The sequence below is a fragment of the Lycium barbarum genome, chromosome 8, assembly GCF_019175385.1.
Source record: "Lycium barbarum isolate Lr01 chromosome 8, ASM1917538v2, whole genome shotgun sequence".
Lineage (NCBI taxonomy): Eukaryota > Viridiplantae > Streptophyta > Magnoliopsida > Solanales > Solanaceae > Lycium > Lycium barbarum.
Genome location: NC_083344.1, coordinates 119933009 through 119957099, shown reverse-complemented (window position 1 = coordinate 119957099; position 24091 = coordinate 119933009). Strand labels below are relative to the sequence as shown.

The 24091-nt window shown below is 34.8% G+C and overlaps 1 long non-coding RNA gene and 1 pseudogene across 1 annotated transcript; both read left to right on the top strand.

The window, feature by feature from the left end:
• LOC132606944 (uncharacterized) overlaps positions 1 to 2924 on the top strand; it is a 17139-nt pseudogene extending 14215 nt beyond the window's left edge.
• Positions 2925 to 9319: 6395 nt separating this feature from the next.
• Positions 9320 to 10444, top strand: LOC132605357 (uncharacterized). Its single transcript, XR_009569157.1, has 2 exons — positions 9320 to 9719; positions 9839 to 10444. It is a non-coding gene; the product is annotated as an uncharacterized LOC132605357 (long non-coding RNA).
• Positions 10445 to 24091: the final 13647 nt, after the last annotated feature.

Sequence of the window (24091 nt, the reverse complement as noted above, 5' to 3'; positions counted from 1 at the left end):
GTCACGGGCAGCACATCCGACGAGCTCAACTTCCACTGAAAAGAGAGGCTCGACCTCAACCTCAGATTCAAAGCCTGATGGTAGAGATTCCCTTGATCTTCTTCTTGGTGGTACCGCTCCAAGGGCTAGGCCTTTCCTCTGCAAGCCTACGTTGTTAAGTAAGCCAGGTCAGTAGATCAAAATTATTTGAGTTTGGGTACCATAAACCAATTCTTGAGTCCCTATGAGATATCTGATGATTCTTTTGACTGCTGTTAAGTGAGACTCCTTTGGAGCCGACTGAAACCTTGCGCACTTGCATACACTGAACATTATGTATGGTTGACTAGCAGTAAGATACAGCAGAGATCCAATCATTCATCTGTAGGTATTTTCATCAACATCTTTGCCCTGTACATCTGTTTCTAGGCATGTAGATGGACTCATTGGTGTGCCAAAAGCCTTTGCTTTTTCCAAGCCAGATTTCTTTATGAGCTCCTTTGTATATTTAATTTGGCTGATGAATGTGCCTCTAGTCGACTGCCTTATTTGCAGTCCTAAGAAAAACGTTAGTTCTCCCATCATACTCATTTCGAATTCTCCTTTCATTAGATCAGCGGAGTTCTCGCAAAGAAGAGGGTCAGAACTTCCAAAAATAATATCATCAACAAAGATTTGAACAATTAAAATGCTAGAGGAGGATTTAAAAAAAAAGAAGAGTTGTATCAATTTTTCCTCTAAGAAAATTGTTTTTAAGTAGAAAAGAACTTAGACGTTCATACCAGGCCTTTGGAGCCTGCTTTAGACCGTATAAGGCTTTTGTTAGCTTAAAAACATGATCTGGACATGAGGAATTCTCTAAACCTGGGGCTTGTCTCACATACACTCCTCTTTTATGAATCCATTTAAGATAACACTTTTTGCATCCATTTGAAATAGTTTAAAACGTTTGAAAGCTGCATATGCCAATAAAATGCGAATAGACTCTAACCTTGCTACGGGAGCGAAGGTCTCATCATAATCAATATGTTCATGCTGAGAGTAGCCTTGAGCTACGAGTCTTGCTTTGTTTCATATTTTATGCTCAACCTTTTAAGTGTGTATATATTTTTTGATAATGATATGGAACAAACGTGCAACGCACGTTTCTAGAAACTAGTACCTTATAAACATCACAAATATGAGTATTACAATTAACAGGCAGCATATTCAAATTACATTTTCTAATAAATATATGGCGAAAATAATAAAGGGTAGGCATGGGTGGTGCCATTGTAATCTGTTTATGAGGTTTTCATGATGCAGCTAGGAGGTAGCTATGGTACAAAGACAAATTGTGTGTGCACAATTAGCTGCACCTTGCTCTTATGGTTTTAGTTTTCAGCTCCGTTTCTCATGAGAATGCTGTACTGTTAACAGGGATGCTATTGTAGCATAAAGGACCTAGGACTTGAATGGATTGACCAGTTCGAGGGGCATCCGTCCATTAGGTTGAAGGTTTCTCTACTCTGCTTGTTGGACCAAGCTTTCCATGTAAGCTTCTTCTAAATTGTTATTCTCCTTCTAAATTGTTATTCTCCTGGATTCCCTGGTTTGCTTTGTTTTTTTGCTGCTCCCTTTACCTCTGTAAAGTTAGTCCATTGCAGCATATCCCAAATGATTCAAAAGTTATCGTTCAACAAAATTGTCTATCTCTTAATCCTCAAATATTACACACTTCATTACAGAGTATAGTGGAAGTTATTAAGTGATATGTTTCTTGGATAAGATAACTGCTCATTCTCTTTAAGTAATGGAGAAGCATTCGATTGGCGTAACATTGGCTTGTGATCACTGGTACAATACAGTCTCTTTTGCATAAGAGAAGTAGAAACGTAGAGAGGGAAAAACTGACCTAAACGTCATGAGATTTGATGCAGACAGATTTCTTTTTGGACCGAAATGTGACTTCTATTGATAGTTGAGGTTTTTGCAGTTTCTGTTGACTTTATTCAACAGAATTTCTTTTTTCCTATTTGATTTTCAGGGGATAGAGCGGAACATTTTGCATCAGTGGTGCCTTTGGAGACTGATTGCAGAAGCTGGAAAATTCAAGGTAAGTTAGCCTTTGTCCATAGAAAGATTGCAAATGGTGGCTTTTAGATCAATATACCGTTCTTTGTAAGTTGAAACGAAACTCTCAAGGAACAATGCCAAGACTGATATATGGTAGAGATCTATTATAAGTTTCTTAGTAGACACACTTCTCGTTACTTTCACTTCACATGATAATTTTTCCGTTCATTAAAACTTTCGTGGTTGAAGGATTTCAACAAAGAAAGTTACAAAAGACTGCTATGCCATGAATCTTATAGGCTCTTAAAGTGTAGTTAGCAATGTCTGTTCATCTTAATAGGTTTTGCTCTCTCCTAAATTCTCTCTTTTTTCAGTGGTTAATTGTAATGACCTGCAACTCCATTCTCCAAGAAGGGAATGTGTGCCAAAACTGACATTTTACTGTTTCATGTGTTTCAGATTCATGGTTGAAACAACGGCATGGACCTTATCTAAATGGTAGGACTGGGAAAGACTTCTCTTAGATGTGTTTCGGTGTCATGATTGGCAATGGAAAATGCATTTGGCAGATAGTGGATTGGAGATATTATTTCCTTGTATGACAGAGATTTTGACAGCAAAGGCCTTTCTTAAAGAAGCTATCAACTATGCAATGATTCAACTGATAAGCGTAAGTTTAAAATCTGGAGACAAACTCTCTATAAACAAAATGTAATCAAGCTTTCCTTTTGCATTATTTAAGTCCACTAGATGGGTGTAGCCTGAGCGAGCATGGGCCCAACACATAAGTGGAACTTTTTTTCCTCTAAAATGGCAGTGCAAAAGTCAAGCGAATGAAAGGATCTTCTTGGTAAGTATGTCAATATCTATAAGATGTTCTTTAATGAAAACTGAGGCAAGAACGAAGAGATTTCTACTGTGATGCAGCATGTCAACATGCTCATTGTATATCAGGTAATCCACTAATACACTATAACCTTAGCTACCTACTGCGTCATCTTTACAAGATGATAGAAGTGGAGAAAGGCTCTACCTCTACTTCATAACTCGTATCCAGCAAAACCAAAATAACAATGTAGTTCAGTAAACAAAAGGATTTGTATAATTTAATATTATGAACAAAGAGAACCAAAAGTGATTTGTGTACATGAAAAGTAAACTAATTCTTTGTGAATCAAATGGTGATGGGTTAAACTTGTACAAAATTATGCCTTCTCAAGAAACACAGTCCAAATGAAGTGCTTGCATTACTGAGTAGGTGTTTAACATTCCAACAGCTCGTACTCGTTGATCTATTACCTGTGTAAATTAGTTGCAAGAAAGTATACTATAAGTGTGAAGAAGAAATTAACAATAAATGTGGGTATATGTTCACAGCCAGAAGAACCATTTTGTGCCAGTGTGAGATTCTGAATTATGTTTGTCAATTGCACCAAACATTGAACCTAACGTGAAAACGATTCCAATAAGCATACAAAACTTTTCATGTAGCTCTAAAGTTTTGCATACATGTGAAAGACGTCAAATTAGCTTTGCAGTGAGCCTACTGATGTAGAGATGGCTAATTACTGGAGTAGAATAATTATCTTCTGAAATATGAAATATGAAATATCAACAATATATACATGTGACTTGGCTACTTTAAAAATAGGAATTAGTGTGTGTTTGACATCAATACCATAAGTATGTTGAATCACAAACAGAATATTTTGCAGTCTTGCATAGTATGTACTTGACCTGTGTAGTATCGGTTAGAACAGAAGAAACAAAGATGTTAGAAGGCAAAAATAAATCTCAATATAAAACTTTAAGGTAATCAGTGACCCAATAGCATCAGTTACATTGCGATGCCGCAACTCAATCCCCTCCACCGAATTTGTGCTCCACCAATTCCCTCCGCTGAATTTGCGCTCCAACATTCTAATCAATATTGACTATTTTCAAGGATATTTAATACTAAAGTAAGATAGGAAAAATTTAATTAATTTTATCTTGATTTTGTAAATGAACAACTAATTTGGGATTTATATTTTTATTAATGTGGCTAAGTGATATGGAATGAAGGGAGTAATTAGAATCATCAGCCGCAACACACAAAAAATGAGCAGCTAAGAGACGATCCAAACCTTAAAAAAAAAAAAAAAAAAAAAAAAAAAAGGAATTTTGAAGTCGTTGTTCTCATCGTACGCCGCGGGGTTTTAAAATTTCATCAATAGAGGTCTAATTTTTCTTCTTTAATTTAGTACTTATAATGCTTTGTATCATACCTTAATCCATTTTCTTTTCAATATTTTATCTTTGGTATTCTGTTACCTCTTGTTTACTAATAAATTTGCTGCATTGGATTAAATGAGGAGCTAATTATTACATGGGGCTGTGACGAGAAGTTTTAGTCTATTGGTATTAATTTGGTTTTGAATGGAGATCTAAGGGTTTTAGTTTTCAAATTTAGAGTAACTATAGTTGGGTATAAAATAATGTTTTAAGTTTGCTCAAGTAGAAACCATTGTTTCGTACAGCTTAGATTTGCCTTAAGTTTAGTTCAAGTGGGTCCAATCTTTTTTCTTTTTTTTAATTATTATTTCATCACATGTCTACATGTTTCTTTTTCTGTTATTTTGTTTTGTTTGATTTTATCACCGTTATTTGCTAATTTGTTAGTTGAAATTCATGATTAGTTGAAACAATGAGGTTTAAGCTAATAATTTACTGTCATTTGTTTCAATTCAACTAAGATAAAATAATGAGTATTCATAAGAGTGATAGTTTACATAAAGTTGTTGTAAGTATAATGCTTGTTAGCCTTATTTTTAAGTAATAACTAGTGAATTTGTCCGCGCTTCGCTTTGCGCTGTCATAAATCTCATTAAGTTTACGAACTGATTTTTAAATATTTGAAAATTAAAAATACTTTCTTTTTAATCAATCAATTAATTTCATATTATCGAGCAGCGGATTTCGATTTAAAATAAAGGTGCAAAACCCTATTTTAGCTTTAAAGCATTGTTTCCATTAAAAATGTAATTTTATAGAAAAGAAGAAAGAAATACAACGAAAAACAACAGTAGAAGGAAACTATGATCAAACCACATGCATGTTTATTAGTCTTGAACGTCCCATGAGGGCATCTGAAACAAACACATATATAGCAAATCAAAATCTCAAAAGATGATAACTCCATAGGCCTTACTTCTGAAGTAAAAATATTGAAGAAAAAGAAAAACTTGAGTAGGTCGTATTCACGAAGTAAAATATTGAAGAAAAGAAAAAACTTGAGTAGTGATAATTGAGACTCTAGATGCTTTCTCGCATCAACAATAAATAAAAAAGTTATGAGACTTTTAATATGAAAGGTTACTTGGTAAGACTTTATTCATACAATAATTATATATGTATAAACTTAAAAATAAGGACAAAAGAAATAGAAGAAGATAACTCCTGTGTCTTCTTTTTTTGGTGGGTTGAAGTGACTGGGAGAGCTAAAGAGAGGTCCTTCAAAAAAATATGAAAAATCGATCAATCAAACCATACTGAACCGATTTATAGGGTTTTTTGTAACACTTCAAACCTTTAACTTAAGCCTTGATCATGATCCCAGCCTTAGAAAATCAGATAAAGAATGTGAGAATTGAAAATTTCTCTTCAGCTGTCAGATAGGGATTTACGCCCTAGAATACGGACCGTAAATCAATATACGGCCCGTATTTCAAGTCGTAAAGTGATACCCCAAATCACTGTGCATTCTGGAATTTGGCATGTGGAATTTTATATTGTTAAATACGGATCGTATTTTGAAATACGGCGTAAAGTGGGATTGTATTTAAGAAACTTAAAACAGTATTTATGTTTGGAGCATGCTGAAATACAGTTCAGGTTTACGGACTATAAATCAGTTTACGAACCGTATTTTGGCCTGTATTTTCCATCCCTCACCAGAACCTATAAATACCCGCCTTCAGTTGTTTTATTTCGTTTTTTATAATTTCAAGCCCTAAAAACGAAGTATTCTTCTCCTAACAATCCAAAACAACACGGTAAGTCATTCCAAACTCTTCCAAATCAATTCTATCATATAAGCTCTTAATCTAACCATGAAACCTTGTTCTTAACATAGGGTTTTCAAGAAAACCCAATTAAAGAGTATAAAGAGCAAAACCTTGAAACTCTTTTTTCAAGACCAGATTATTATTCAAGTTTGGGAGAAATTCCAGGTATGTTAAGCATACTACCTACATGAGGAACATTGTTTAATCATCCTCATAACTCAATTATCATAATTCTCAGAAATCCAGCCAGTTCATGATTTTGCCCTAATTCTTGATTTTTATAACCTAGGGTTAGAGCTCAGCTTTCTGATTATATTCATACTTGTTATGCATGCTACAGACCCTACCTTAATCTAAAAGACTTGTAATTCAATCTACGAGTCTCAGAATGCAGTCTAATCATCAGTCAGGTTACAGAGCCAGTAGTCAGTTTTACACCTGTTGCTTCATGTTTGATTGGGCCTAAGGCCATAGTTATGATTCATATGCATATGTAATTATTTTGGGCTTGAGGCCATAGCTTTGAGATTTCATTATTTATTGGGCCTGAGGCCATAGTTACATGATATTTGCATAGGTGGTTTCTATACAGATCAACTCATGGTATGAGTATTCAGTTTCATTATACTTTATTGTTCATGTATCCATTATCATTGCTTCAGTTGCTTATCATACTTGTACAATTCAAATGTACTAATGTCCTTATGCATGGGTCTGCACTTCACGGTGCAGAGTCTGACTTTCAGGAGGATACAGCAGCCGCTTAGCTTCCAGCGCTTGAATACATCAGCTAGTTAGTGAGCCCCTCTCATCCAGGGTTTCCCGTCTATTCCCAGTTTTTCGAGTATTAGTTAGTTCATTAGTATTTGAGCATGTCAGGGTCTTGTCCTGACCTAGTTAATTTTTCTGTAATTTGATCATAGAGGTTTAATAGACACAAACTTTAGTCAGTTATGTTGGTTTTGCCGCACAACATCTATTCAACATTTCATTGTGATATTTGAGTTAGAGCATGCTCTTGCTTCGTGTTATATCTTGCATGCTTTCATGATACAATTGTTAGATTCAGTAGCCATGGGTTTGCTCGGTCATAGACAGTCAGACACAGAGTGCCGTGTCGCGCCCAGGCCATGGTTCAGGGCGTGACATTTTTTCAATAAAATCGCGGTTTTTTATTTAAGCTTATAACCGTCCCGAAAAATTAGGGTGGTATTTTTAATTTATAAAAAATCCGAAAAAAAACTCGAACCGAACCGAATAGCCTTACATGTAGAAATATATTTTATATATTATAAATAATTGAATATATAAAATATATTTTATAAGTTATGTTTCAATTATAAAAGTGAATTTGGAAACTAGACTTTGGGCTTTGGCATGGAGATAAATCACAATATACAGATAAATCACAATATACTCACCATAGCACTGATTCTTAAATACTTGTTAGTTGGTTATATTCTGATCTTCTATTTAGTACAAATTAAATGATCTGCGACGAATCTATTCATTCTATTTGGCTAGAAGGTACCTATAGCTAATTAGCCATTCCCCCTGTTGTTTCAAAGCAAGTATATAAAGGCCTCTCAGTTATTCATTTAATTATTGTATTAACAGATAAAGCTAGGTTGTATTCTTAGGTGATATTTTAAAAGTAAAATAATCGAAAATTAACCGAACCGTATCGATACCGAAGAGAAACCGACATGATTGAGATGGTTTTGGAAAATCTAATTTTGGTTATACATTGTGAAATAACCGAAAAATTGGGATCGTATAATTTTTTAAAAATAACCGACAGAAGCGTCCCATTAACACCCCCGTATAAAGCATCCTACAAGAAAATCAAATGGAGAAAAAGATAAAATATAAAACTATTGTTGGTTTAACATATACAGGACCTATATGAAATCATGCTCAAGTAATTTAAAAAATAATTTACGCCAGGAAATAAATCAAGAAGAATATCACAAAATACTAATAGAAAGAGCAGAAGAAAATCTCTGCTACTACCGTTACGTTGAATGGGAGAAATGTCGCAATTCCTCACCAGGTGTGTGAGCTTCTATTAATTTTCATATGAGGAGAATATTAAAAATTACTTTGATGCTTAAGTAATGGTGGGGTCTTTAGACGGAAACTAACGTGGGATAAGAATCTTTCTTTTTTATGCTTAAAGCTTAGAACTTACAGCTTAAGTGATGCTAAATTTCTGCTACAAGCCTCCCTAGAAACTCCATTTTATAGAGATTTATTAGTTGAAAGTTCTGATCAAACACAAATCTATTTCTAAGAGGAATCTCTGCTAATTATGATTAATCACTTTGCTCTTTGCTTATTAAATGATTTGTAGAGTATTCAAAGAAATTTCAGTACCATACCGTATATCTCTGCATGATGTTCCTATGGGTTCTTTCACTTTCAAGTTAATGGAGTTTAAGTTTAATTTCTATAATATTTTATTCCCTTTATGATTAGTGGATGAATCATTGTTATTGTTTGTAACTTCCCGCACACGTGACTTCTCTCCAGGGAAAGGAATAATACAATTCAAATTTTCCAAGTCCAAAAAAGAAAAAGTTTACTAAACATGATTATCTGTAATGCACTAAAGCACTTCTTTTACTGTTAGAATTATTGCCTTTATTCTTTTACATTACTGTTCGGATGATTGGCTTTTTTCTTCTACTGTTGGCTTAATTCTTTTACTGTTAGAATTTTTGGCTTTTCTTTTGATGGTCCGCAAACAACTATTACTGTTAAAGGTATTTTAATCGTTTAACAAAATATTAGCTTATTATCATTTTTTTAAAGTCAATTGCGCATTGTCCGTTTAAGCACTGCTGTCCAAATATGTTATTATTTATTTATAAAAATCAATTTTAACACTTAATTTTTTTTCCAATATTTAAAACTTATCAGTTATTGACAATCAACTAGTCCAATAGTATTCTCAGGGGTCGTTTGGTTTAAGGACTCATTAGTCCCGGGATTATAATGCCGGGATTAATTTATCCCATCTATTGGAATTATTTTATATTATCTAAAAGATAGTATAAAATAATCCCAGTATAAGTGGGTTAAGAAGGTATAAGCTGGGTTATTCCAGCACTAATTTTTATACCATGTTTAATATAAGGTATAAATTTATCCCAACACTAATTTATAACTTATACCAAACATAGTATAAAAATTAATGCCGGGGCTTAATATTTTGTTATGCAATGATATTTCTTCCACACACCACCTCCCCCCTCCCCCTCTCTAAATGCTGCTTTTAAATCATCCTATTTACCTTTATCTCTTTTATTGTTCTCTGTAAATTGGAAACTCTCAAGTAACAATTCCAAGTCTTGTCTGTTGTAGAAATCCGTAGAAGTTTCCTAATATACTCATAAAGTTAATTTTTATGTCTCTGCAATGTTGGTTTTCTCTTCATTCTTTAGACAGTAGAACTTTATGAATATATGACACACTTCTCGTTACTTCCGCTTCATAGGATAATTTTTCCGTTCATTAAAGTTTTCGCAATTGAAGGACTTCAACAAAGAAAGTTACAAAAGATTGTTGTGTCTTGAGTCTTTGCTGTTCTGTCTTGGCTCTCAAAATGTACTTACAAATACATGTTCATCTTTATAGGTACCGATTTCTCCTAAATTTCTCTATTTTCTAGTGGTTTCTCGTAATGACCTCCTTCTCTTTCCTCGAAGAAGGAAATGTCTCCCAAAACTGACTTTTGACTGTTTCCTGTGTTTCAGATTTATGTTTGAAGCACCGACATGGACCTTGTCGAAATGCTAGGTTGGAAAAGACTTATGCTAGATGCGTTTCAGTGTCATGATTGGCAAGGGAAATTGCATTTCGTAAACTCATTTGAATTAGCCTGAAGCTGGATTGGAGATATTATTTCCTTGTATGTGGAAAATTCACTTTGGTCGCTTTCTCTACCATGGCTGTATGCCGTAAAGTTTCTTGGGGTTGTTACAATCTTATGCAGAGGACTAGAAAGCCATTCATCAGGACTGCGTGATGGACTACCATCGACTAGTGCAATCTTGCATTAGTCGTTGAAACCTAAACTTGATCGTTCCAGCGTGGTGCTGAGCTTGAACAGGATCTCATGTTTTTCTTAATTGGTTGATGTTCCATGCTAGTAATATTAATCTTTTCAAAACACTATGAAATTCTCTTATTGCATCAGTCAACTATCTATAACATTGTGTTAACTGTTAAAATATCAGTTTTGAAAGGGAATCAGTTTGTTAATTGCAAGCAGAATTAGGATGTAAGCTGTTAGGAAGAGCCTATATTAGTTTCTGTCAGTTTGGTGCTTCACTCAATATGATTATTGTTCATTTTCTTTAGCCAGAGCTCTACTCCATATAATATAAGCTGTAGTTCATATAATTATATTGATAGGAATGTTTATTGCATTCTTACAATTATTTAAACTCCACCTAGTTTCCCATGTTATATTAATTTCTGACCCTCCCCTCTTCCAATTTATTTCAAGGAAGAACAACTACACATATAAATAGGAGTCTTCCCTCGTGTTGTTGTACGAAAAACATTTTAGCGTCCACAAAAAGTGAGGCGTATTTGCGACTAAAAAGAAATTTATTTTGTTGAAGGTATTTTTATTGGTGGAAGGTATTTCTACCACACTGATTTTGATCACAATCGCCCAAATGGGTTGGAACAGCAAATTCACATAGATATCTTAATTATTTATACGATGCCATTGCTACCTTTCCTTCCCAAAATTCGTCATGAAATCTCTCTCATCAAGTCAATTTTTGTTTTTTCCCAAGACATGAAAAATAGTCTTTTCGGGTGTAGATATATTTGGGCCAAATTGGTGTGGCCGTTTAGTTTGATTGGACTTATGGCTCTTGACTAATGACTTATAAGCCAAAAGTCATAGGTTAGAAATTTTAGCTAGTGACTTTTGGCTTATTTTTGTCACTTTAGCTTAAAAATAAATACTTAAAAATACTTTTTTATTTTACTCAAACATTACAAAAGTACTTAAAAACTATTTTGGCTTAAAAACACCTAGAATAAGTCAATCTAAACAGACTCATGCTCTTTTGTGAAGTGAATTATGTGTAAAGAAAATTCAAAAGTTTTAAAAATGTAAACAGTTTTATTCGTATTCTCTACAAGAAATTGAATTAATCAAACTTCAAAGCAAATATCGAATGTTGGAGGAAAATTAGAAAAACAAAAAGCCAAAGGTAAATTGCTCGCCATTGGACTTCCAAATAGAGGTGTCAAATGTCAAGTAGTATTAGGTCCAAGTTGAAGAAACGTGAGAAAGTTGGGAAGATGGCCAAGCCAAAGATGTGAATGAATGTAACATAGTGACAAAAAATGATTTAATTTGATAGCCAACAAGTAATGATTACGTTCCATCATTAATTTGCTTTCACGAGAAAGGTTAATCGAAGGAACTTCACTCTAATTTTCGAGGCCCCAAGTGTATTTTAAGTCACGAACCATCATACAAGTAATTACTCCTTTATTAAAGTACTCTCTCTATTTGTTTTTACTTATTCCGTATTTTAAAAATACATTTTCATTTTTACTTGTCACTTTTAGCATATAAAGAAAAGATAATTTCTTTTTTTCCTGTTTCACCTATAGTGTTAATCACTCATTTCAAATCATTTTTCAAATTCATTCAAAAGATGCACCAATTAGAGTATCATAGTAAATTATCACTTCATTTATTATTTTTTAAGGGGTGTGCAAAATCCTTTGTGACAAGTAAAAGTGAACGGAAGGAGTACTTTTTTTGTCCTCATTTGTGTGATATATATTATTTAGTCTGTTTACCTTTTTTTTTTTTTTTTTTTTTATAGTTTGTAGTACTTGATAATTTAACTTTTAATATCTCATTTAATGGTAATAAGATAATTCAATAGTTTTATAATTATAACGCATGAATTTAAATTTTATTCTTTCAGAATTAAGTAAACAACACAGGTGGAGACGAAAGGAGTATTAACGTTAACAAACTACCTCTAAATTAATATTGCTAATATTGTATTCCCTTTGACTAAATATATATCTTGTTATTAATTAAAGAGTCAAACAATATTATATGTGACGATAGCTTTCTCAAATATTTTTAAGTTTAAAAATTAACTAATTATATTTATTTTATGTAACCTAGACGTCTTACCATAACATTTACTCCCTTCGTTCAATTTAAGTGTCTTACTTTTCTTTTTAGTCTGTTCCAAAAAGATTATTTCTTTTATAAATGTAAGTTGACAATTCAAACATCCCGCATGACAAGTTTAAAATAACAAGATTCAAAAGTTTTCTTTTATTCCTTAAATTTGTGCTTAGTCAAACTAAAACACTTAAAATAGGGACAATGAAGTATTTCTTTTTTCCATAGATGGGGATCGTCGATGTTCAAATAAGAACCGATGAAAAAAGACAATACTCGAATCTATTCATTCAATTTGAAACTGACAAGTCATTTAATTGCCAATCAATGTCTCTTACAAGTTGTGATCGCTCATAAATAAAATAAAAAATGCGATCACTCAAATCGGATTTTATGATATGTCACAGAAATTTGATCCTTCGATGGTTGGTAACTTTAATTTTAATCCTTATGGTATTTAATTAAATATATTTAATCAAAAATTAATTTAAATGCATATTTTTATGCTTTTCGTAAAAATTCTATTATATTTTGATTAATTTTGAAATGATATTACGATTAATATAGTGTGATAATACAAGGCTAACATAACACATGAGTAATTATGGTGAATTTACAGATATTCATAAGCAAAAGAATTAAAAATATATATTTTATTTAATAATTTGCTTACTCAAATATTTCAAAAACTAAAATTTAAATTAACACTTTAAAAATTTATCTTTTACTCATTAAGAGGTCGTTTGGTTTGCGTATTTGGTGTACAGGGATCGTTATGCATGGTTTGTTTGTACGAAGATTACTAATACGTGAATTATTATTTGGAGAATAAATAATATAAGATAGGGATAAGATCTGTGTACACTTTACTCTGGTTCAGGGGCGGATCCACGTGTTGTGGTACGGTGCTCAAGCACCCATTAACCTAAACACGAACTATGTTTTTATATATAGACTAGATACCAGAGCCCGTGCCAGCACGGGTCCAACATATATTTATAATTTTATTTTTATGCAATTATAAAAAGAATTGATATATTTATTCTACAACATTTCTTGAAAGTCACGTATGTAAAGATAGAAATTTTGGGAGCACGGGTTCAATAATTTGTACCATGATGTTATTTCTTTGTTTCAGTTTATATGACTTTATTTAAGAAAAAGGCTAATAGACACTTTTTAAACTACGCGTTAATCAAATTTGAACCAGAATTTCAAAACTTATTGAATTTTTAACTAATTCTAAATACGAAAACATTATTTGAACTACCATTCCCTAGGCTAAAACGGGAAACTTTTTATACATATGGTGTTTATGTATATTGTGTCATATAACATGGGCAAAGATGCGGTATAAGATTTCTATCCCTTTTTTTTTTTTTTACTTAACCTATCATAAGTATGTACTAATAAATTATTTTGGCTATTATGGTGCTCCGTATATAACTAGAAACTAAGACATTGGAAAATGCCTTTTGAGAATATAATGCTCATCTTAGTTTCTTTTTAGGATATTAAACAGTACTGCAATAACCAGCCGAGTAATTTATTTTATCAATTGTAACAATATTCAATTACTTTGATTATAGAATTACAGTTGGTGAGGTAAGATATCACCCATAAACTACAAAATGTAATCAGTTGTAATAGTAACTTTTAAAAAATGAAGCTTGATAATAATATATTTGTTGACACCCAATTTTGTCCCGCCTCTCTTCCAAAATACCTATTTATGCTCCTAACATTTTGTGGAAAATTAAAAAATATGTATATTGTATTTACTATGATTATTAGCCTTTTATCAAAATCGGGGCTTCATTATTATATTTCAGTTACTTATTATTATTATTATTATTATTATTATTCACAATTTTTATCATTTCAGTATTTTACCAGCTTACGCACACGCATCGCATTTATCTTTGCATAATTAAATAATAGTATTTTATTTTACTGTGAATTTTTAAAAAATATTATTGCACGACTATTATAACATCATATAATTTTATTACCCGAGTTCTAATAATTACACATTTTGGTATTATGTGATATTATGTCATTCTCAGTACATCGTTAATCAAAATGAGTCTCTTATTTAAATATTGGAAGACAAACTGTTCCTTACACGCAGTCCGTATTTCGACTTACCGAATCCCAAATTAAAGTCCGATTAACTCCTAATATCTTTTGGACTAGCCCATATCTTTTATCTCAATTTTTAAACCCAGTCTATGTTTTTAATTTTAGCCCATTCTCAATACTCAGTCCAAAAATGGACCCAGTCCAAAAAATACCGGGTCCGACCCGCATCAGCTCCAACATAAGGGAAACCCCTAGGGTTTCCCTTTATTCTTTTACTCCTTCCGCCGCTCAAACCCCCTTCCCCTTTCCCTTCTCCTTCTTCGCCTCTCCCAACCCCACCACCGCCGCCTGCGCTGTCACCCACTATTTCCTGTTCCCCGCCACCACGTCGTTCCCTTCTTCTCCGCTCCCCCCCACTTCTCCTTGTTTCCTTCCCTCTGTTCCCTCCACACTCGTCTTGTCCCCCCCGCTCCTCTCTCTCTCTTCGTCGAAGAAAACCCCAATTCGCCCTATATATAATCGTTGTCCAAGTTAAGTAAAGGGGGGGATTTTTTTGGGAGCTTGATCGGAAACCCCCAAAAGAGCGAAATCTTTGATTCAGAAAGTTCCTCAATAACTTTTTTCGGGTTCAAGAAATCCCTGCGAAATATTTTGTTTAGTTGTCACAATATCACAAGAAATATCGAATCAGAAATACTCAAACGATTTTTTTCGTCTGTTCTGTGTTTGTTGCGAATCTGAGTTTCGCAGCCTCGAATTTGAAGTGTTCGAGTGTAGATCGAAGGTTCGCACCCACTTCGCTGCACCCGAAGAAGGTAATACCCCTTCCATTAGTTATTTTTAGCGAATGCTTGAGTGCTTAAACTGCTTACTTGATTCGTTTGATCGTTGACGATTTAGTTCCTGTTTGTGTTCGTTTTTAGTTGTATTACGCGTGTTTGAGCTTAGTCTAATCCTGTGTCTAGTTCTGTGGTTATTTAGTCCTATATTAGTTATCAATTTGGGTTAGTCATGTATTTGTTAGGTTCATATTACTTATTTGTTTGTCATTCGATTAGTTCGGAATATTAGTTTGTGGTTTGCTAATGATGTGGATGTGTTTACCTTCAGTTTGCCCCGTAAGGTTCATTTTATGCTTTTTGTTTTGATCAACCATATGCATCCAATTCGTAACAGTTAAGTGTAATTTGAATGCTCAATAATGATGGTTCACAGGTGAGTCTAGATCTGTAATTACTTAGTTATGCCATACATGTCCAGCCATGCCTAGTCATGCATCAGATAAACCCGTGGTTTACCTGGCTATGGTAATAACATTTAGTTTACGTTTATTATTATCCCCCATATTAGTTTAGCAGAAGCCCTATCGGCACAATTGCATATGTTCACTCAGATGTTTTAGTAGTTCAATAAAGAAATGTGAATGTTGTTCAGTTTAGTGTCCCTTTCATATCAGTTTGGCATAACCATATTGATCTTTTATGCCTCTGTAGTTGTTTGTTTGATTTGAACTTTGTCTGGCAGTTGTCATGGTAATCTCACTCAGAATAACAATGGTCTTCCTTCTTTGACTAGAATGTGTTGTAATAAAAAATGAATGAGTTTCAACATGTTAGACTAAGTTATTAAAAATCTATGTTCTGAATCTCATCTGTCTACACTAGGAATGCCAGTTTGGGTTTGGTATTGTTTGAATACCCTGGGTATGAGTTCATTTACTAAGGTCTCTGCTTGTTCTATAAGAGTTTGGATAAACATTTGGCCTTAGCATAAGTTCATTTGAGTCTGCTTCGTGGAGTGTATATTAGCCCAAGTTAAACATTAGTCTGTTTCTTCTATTGCCATTCTTAGTTTGGTTGTTGTTGTGATGTGTACCTTGTCCAGATATTAGCATATGGTGCAACTTTTTAAATATTTTTGAAGCCACTGCTGAGACTTCAAACTGATGACAGTTTCAAAAGTTAACTTTGTTTTCAATATAGTTTGTCTAAATTTCTAGTTTGTAACTGTTTCCTGGCAAGAATCTACATTGCTGTTGTTAATCTCCAGATCAGCCCTTAGTTTGGACCTTAGGATCCATGATCATGTATTATAGTTCTGATTCTGCTGTTGTACCCTTCTCTTTCCTTTGAAGTCATAATTCGTGCCCTTTCCCTGTCTTAATATTCGAAATTAGTTTGAATTATTGAGTCGTAAGCTTGAAAGTAATGCTCACCTTGGGATATCAGGAAGTTGGTATATCTCCCTTTTGCTTTGTTTTCTGTTTTGAGGTTCAATTCAATACCTCTTCTTTCCTCCTTTATATGTTGACTAAAGAGTAGTTGCACTGAGAGATTTCTTTTTCCAATCTGTCATTGAAAATGTAGTTTGACAGAGTTAACCTAAGATTGTAAGAAGTATTATCTTATCTATTCGATCAATGAACGTAGGAGTCGGAGTTATAGATGTCTATGCTAAAACCATGTTAACTTTACCTGCGATATTGAATATGAATCCAAGGATTTGCTGTTATGCTGTTGGAATATTAGTTGCATGTTGAGAATGTTTATTTAATCTTATCCAGGTTATACCTATCAAGTCATTTAGTTTGACATAGAAACTGTTCTGAGTTTGTTTGGACTGAATAATAAATCTTGATCCCTCAATAGACATTCCTTATTTGTTTTCTTATGCTAATTTGAAGATATGTCTAGATGAAAGCTTAATCTTAAATGATCCTAACTTGCCAAGAATGTGCTAGTGAACTTGTTTGAAATATGTGCTGGCCTGTAGTACATTAGTATTGGATAGCTGTTTGGTTTACATAGGTGTTCGCTTGAGCAGGCTATATTGTTTGCTTGCTGTTGCTGTTGTGTTTTGGGTTTGTTCATTTTATTTCTTAACTGATCAGTCCACCAAGTATAGAAATACATTTGAAACATGTTTTGAGTTTCTTTTTTTTCTTTTCTTTATAGTATGCTTATTCATCTAGTTGTTAAACCCTTTTCTTTCCTCTCTATCTCCATTTCACGTTTAGATATACGTAGCATATACACACCTGCTGATCTACTTTGAGTTTCATTTTGTATGTTTAGTCTTATTCGTTGATTATATGCTAATCCTTTTCCTTTCTTTTTTTTTATCTTATGCATGAACACCGCATACGAGTCCGAAGGACTCAGCCTTCTTCCGTGTTTGATGTTGGGCTAAAAGCCCAACGAGATCTTCTTTAGTCCCTGTCCGCAGCCAAGAGAATAAAAATGAAGTTTCTGGGCTAAAGCCCAATACACAGGAACATCAGCAGCAGCCCAATAATATGAAAACTGCTGGGCCGAAGCCCAACAGAAAAATGGGTCCAGCAGTCCCAAACGGGCTGGCCCATTTGATACTTATTACTCTTTTATTTTATTTTTGTGCATATAAATTTGTACTATGCAAACTAACTCTTTGTTTGTTTTGTTTTTTTCTAGTTTAGATAAATCTTAAATAATTAGTAGGCTTAGTTTTAGTAATGGGTAGTTAGTTTAAACAAAACCAATAATCAATCCCCTAAGTTTCATTTTCTTCTCTCCACATTAAATTATCTATAGAATCTATAATATTTGCTTCTAGAATAATTGATGGCATAAATTAATATTTTGATTTCCAAAATACCACTATTACATAAGTGTAAACTCAAGCATATTCTCGCAAATAACCCTTCAAATTTGAAATCAATCATATATCATTTTAGCTAAAGGTAATTAATAAAATTAAGGAAAGGAGGAAAACTTATGTCCTTTTTCGTCATAATCGCCTTCTAAGCAAAAGAACGAGTCTAAGCATCTCTACATTACCACATTGATATTGCTTTTAAAATCGCAGAAAAGAATCATTAATATCTCACTATTTGGTTTGTTTCAAATGTCTATTAAAATACTGCACAAATCCGCGTCTTTTTCTATTTATATATTCTATACAAATATTATTTTAAGAAGCATTATTATTTAAAGTCTTTTTAGCAATTTTATAAGTTTTATTCGAAATGACATTTAAAATCTTCTTTTATGTAAATTATCATATTTTTCTCTAAATCTTATCTTAAGCAACAATTTATATTTTTCTTTAAAATTTTAGCAGTATTATAAGCTATTTTCTTTAATTTTAAATATTATATTTGCATCTTTAGCCCTAATTAATTAACCTAAGTTTGGTCGGATAACCGTAAGTTAACGGATTCTAAAGGATGCCTAACCCCTTCCCTTTAGGATAACATAGAGCCCTTACCTAGAATCATACTGGTTGAGCAGACTATTAATTGAGGTTTAGTTTTTAACTTTGCCTTAGTTAAACTCCAGGTGTCCTAATTCACCGTTAAATTAATTAGGTGGCGACTCCTTAAAACAAAAAAATAGGAATCACCAATACGTCGTATCCCTAAATTGACTCCGGTTAAAATGGGGTGTGACAGCTTGGCGACTCCGCTGGGGAATTTAGGTTCTTAACCATAACAACTTAGGTTAATAGTTAATTTGTTGGATATTTTGTTTGTTTTTCTTTTTTTGCCTTTATTATTGCTTTTTCCTTATATGCTTTTGGTTGTTTTTATTTTATTCCTTATGTAAATTTTCTATGTAATATGTATGTTATTGCTTTCCTTAAATTGGCATTCCGCTCATATTTCTTCCACTCTTGGAAAACTCACACATATTCACACACTTAAAGCGGCTTCGCAGTTTGCGCCCGTGCACTACTAAATTACCCCTTTTTAGTTGGATTGGTCTTGTGGATTTAGTCGATCGGCGGTGCAGTCGACGGCCACGGACTTTCCACTTCCAAGTTGTCCGCTTGGGGGAGCCTTGTGTCATAGGAAAACCATTCTTAGTCTACCTAGGTAGAGCGAAAACCAAAACCTTGTAAGGACATGCATCATTTTAAACCTAGGAGGCTTAATACCCTTGGTGTATTAAGTCCATTAGTCAACCTTACCAAATGTACAAATGAGTCTATGACTCTAAGTGACACTACTCACTATCTATGTGCATTATTTGAAGGACAAATATGTAGAATATGTGGACCTAGTACTCTATAGACAAATATTTCGAGGAAACTGACCTTTTGTCGCAGGTTGCGTGGAGCATTCAATTAATGCCGGAGGTCGAAGACAACCAAAGAAATTAGTGAAGTTGAAGTATTAGATATCTTAGGTTCATTTTGAGATGTATTATTGGCATGTAATAATTTCTTATTCTTGCAAATTACTTTTAGGAGGAGTTGTGGAATGATACATAAAAGACATGTTTGTCCTTCAAATATTCGTTAGGCCTACCTCTGGCATAAAGAGGTCCCTTGCATTATAAAACGCGATGTATTATGTGCAATAATGTGTTTATATGCAATAATATGTCCTTACCGTATACTGACTCATTTTCTTTTTTCTTTTTCTTGTTTTATCTTTTTTCTTTTTAAAATTTATTTTTCAAAATAAAAGGTTGACTTGTGCTAAAGGGGAACTGGCGGAGCATCCATATTTCACACGGTCTAGAGCCAAGAAATCAGACTCTGACTCATCACTAATCATCTGGTTAACTAAAAAGACTCGTTCTAAAATGGATCAAAGTTTGATCAATGCAACCACTTCATCTGAGCCATCTCTTAGTTTGCCGATCACGAGTGATCCCACATCTTCTAATCAACCAGAAACACATTTGGAGATCATTGCTCGTTTGGAGCGACGAGTTGCTGAATTAAGTCACATGGTACTTCACAACCGGTCATTTTCTCAAACGCCACCACATATGACTCCATCTCATGGGGTTCGTCAGACTTTGCCTATGCCACCTCCATTCCCAAATTTGGACGAATTTAACCAAGCAAATTATTTTACCACCTCTCAGCCGGTTCGTTCCGAACCCCTCACTCAAAATGCTCCCCTTTTATTTACAACCACCTCTTCAAGAACTCAGTTCATACCGCCGGCACATGATGTTATCAATACACATCAAGTTCCGCCAGTATATACTTACACCACAGCTCCACCCATGACACAAATCCAGGGACAATGTCGCACAGATGTTGATCATTATGTCGAAGTTGAAAATGAGGCACGGTCAATTAATGATGAAATGATAAATAGAAAGCTCAAAAGTTTGGAGGATGCCATGAGAAGTTTGCGTGGACTTGGTAGTAACCAAAGCGTGAGATATGAAGAATTATGTGCATTTCCTGAGGTAGAATTGCCACCAGGTTACAAGATTCCAAAATTTGAGAAGTTTGATGGGTCGGGGAACCCTTTCTTCCATTTGAAAGTCTATTGTGAAAAGTTGATTGGTGTGGGGAAGAATGAAGGGATAAGAGTCAAACTATTCAATCAGAGTTTGAGTGGAAAAGCCTTGGAGTGGTATTCTAAGCAAGATACAACCAAATGGCGTACTTGGGATGATTTGGCAAATGCTTTTGTGGATCACTACAAGTTTCATGTTGAGATCGCTCCTGACAGAATCTCAATTACAAAGTTGAAGAAGAAGTTCACCGAATCATTTCGAGAATATGCTATACGGTGGAGGGAAGAAGCATCTAGAGTACACCTACCCATGGAGGAGACAGAAATGGTTACTTTCTTCATTCAAGCGCTAGAGCCGGAATACTATGAACGTTTGGTGACAATGGGTGGAAAGACTTTTGCAGAGGTGATCAAAGCCGGGGACATGATTGAAGATGGCATTAAGACAGGGAGAATAACAAGTCTTGCGGCTTTACAATCTACTAGTAGGGCCATACAAACTGGTACTCTCGGAAACGGAAAGAAAAAAGAGAAAGAAGCAGCATCGGTAATGGCTTTGGGAAACACATCATACCACCATCAACAACCCCCGCGATATCATTCTAACGCTCACCACTCACAATATTTCCAATATTCTCCATATCCATACAACCAAGCTTTATCATCTTACCAACCTCAATCACCACAAATTTCCTACCCCGTTTACAACACACAACCAGCATATCGAGCTCCACGACCACCAACATACCCAGCTCCACCATCACAATCTCAGTATCCGAACAACGCATCCGCACCTCGCCCAAATAAACCGTTTCGCAATTTTACACCATTGGGAGAGCCATTGAGCGTTGTTTTTGAAAGACTGCAAGCTTCAGGCTTAGTATATCCTGTGGAAGGTAGAATTCCGGATCCACTACCTAGAGGTTTTGATCCCACCAAAACATGTGCATATCATTCGGGGGTAAAAGGTCATTCCACTGATCGTTGTTACGCATTGAAACATAAGGTTGAGGATCTTATTGAAGCAAAACAGATCACGGTCAAAGCACCAACACCAAATGTGGTTAACAATCCACTCCCGACCCATGATGGGGCCACGATAAATATGATTGGAATAGATGAAAATGTTGATGACCCAGCCGAATTTATAGTGCCTGTGGATCGTGTGGAGGATCATGATCTTGTAGCCGTTGCTTCTCCGGTTGTAGTGATAAGGGGTTGTGTGCCTGTCGAGATATTAGGAGCTTCATCAACTCCTGTGGAAGTAGTTCAAGCACCAAATCAGTTACCAGTGCTCGATACAAAAGCCGTACCATGGAATTATCAACAAACTGTGATGGAATGTCGAGGAAAGGACACGATCACTGACAAGGTTAAGACATCAGGAATGACAAGGTCTGGAAGATGCTATTCCCCAGAAGAGCTAGCTAGATTGGGGCAAGCTAAGGAAACCAATGTATCTCCCAAAAGGGTCGTGACAGATGTCGAAGCAGAAGAATTTTTGAGGAAGATTAAGGCCAGTGAGTACTCAGTTGTGGATCAGTTGAAAAAGACCAATGCCCAAATTCCTATTCTCTCTTTGCTTTTGAGTTCGGATGTGCACAGAAATGCACTCTTGAAGATTTTGAATGAAGCATATGTTCCAAGTGAAACAACTAGTGAGGAGTTAGCTGGGATGATCGAGCGCGTGCTTGACAGTCATCGAATCAGTTTCGATAATGAAGAACTGCCGCCAGAAGGATGCATGCATAACAAAGCGCTCTATATAACTGTCAAGTGTCGTAACATGTTTGTGGCTAAAGTGTTGATTGATGGGGGTTCTGGACTTAATATCTGTCCATTAACAAGTCTGAAGAAGATCGGATATAATGTTAGTGAGATCAAGACAAGTGATGTGAATATTCGAGCATTTGATGGGGCTCAAAGGCGCCCTATTGGAGAAATAGAGTTGAAAGTGTTGATTGGTCCTGTTGAATTCATTATGGATTTTCAAGTACTAGATATTTCCACGACATACAACATGCTGTTAGGAAGACCGTGGATACATCTGGCTGGGGCTGTACCATCTACTTTGCACCAAACTGTCAAATTCGAGTGGGATCAGCAACAAATATGTATACATGGAGAAGGGGATACGTCTTTCTATCGAGAGCAATCCATCCCATTCATTGAGGCAGAAGGAGGGTTCGACGGAGCAGCTTACCACGCTTGGGAGGTTGTGAATGTCACTAAAGTGGGTGAAGTCTGTCAAACTCAAGAGTTTAAAAGGTCATGCGCCGCGATTATGGTTGCAAAAGAAATGCTGAGAAATGGGTACCAACCTGGATTTGGGCTAGGGAAGACATTAAATGGGCGGGTTGAGCCAGTCGTTCTCCCTACGCAACAGTTTACATTCGGTTTGGGATATGAGCCAACTGAGGAAGAAGTGAAGAAAGCACGAAAGAATAAAAGGAAAAAGATTGCATTGCCAAAACCCATTCCTACCATCGATCAAACTTTCTCAAAACCTTCAGATCTGATTGTTGAAGTTGCCTATGATGATATCGTGGAGGGAATCAAGAACCTGTTCGTGGAAGATGAAGATGATCATGCTGTGATAATTAAAGACTTTGCTGAAATATTGACTTTATAGGCTGTTGAGCCAGGACCTGAGTTGCAGAATTGGACCTCTATCTTAACCCCAGCCCGCCGGGAGTTTCAGTAATTTAAGTTTAAATTTCCTTTTGTAATAGGCCGGAGGCATCAACTAGAACATTTAGTTCCTTTTGTCATGCTGCCTCTATGTTTTGTTACGACTTTTTTGAATTCGGAGTTTGTCATTTTTGTTATGTAACGAACTACGTTTGGCCTGACTTCCCGTTGGATACGTAGGCAGCCCACATCGGGTTCGGCCACTTTTTCAAAATATTTCAGTGTTTTGTTGTATGAGTCGAACTACGTGTGGCCTGATTTCCTTTTGGATACGTAGGCAACCCATATCGGGTTCGGCCCTCACTTTTATTAAAAACAAAAACTGAAAAGTTCTTATTTTGCTCACGAACTACGTCTGGCCTGATTCCTTTGGGATACGTAGGCAACCCGAGGTGGGTTCGGCCCTTCTATTTTGAAATTTTTAATATCTTCGGTTTGTCCAACCATTTTGGTTCCTATAAAATACATAAGGATTTTTATATAAGATTTTGGCCTTCCTACTTTTTAAATTCATATGTCCTAGTATCTTGAAACTGGGACAAATTTTTGAAATCGGTCAAATCACTTTCAAAAAATTTCATTACAACTTTCTCACTTTTCGATTGTTTAGAACCAAGTGCCTCCAGGACTTGAAACTGGGACAAAATTTTGAAATCGGTCAAATCGCTTCCAAAAACTTTCATTATAAGTTCTCACTTTTCAATCGTTTAGAGCCAAGTGTCTTCAGGACTGAAAACTGGGACAAATTTTTAGAAGTAGCATAAAAGTGGTTTTAAATGTTTAACAATTTTAAATAAAAGTCCATCCATATATTTC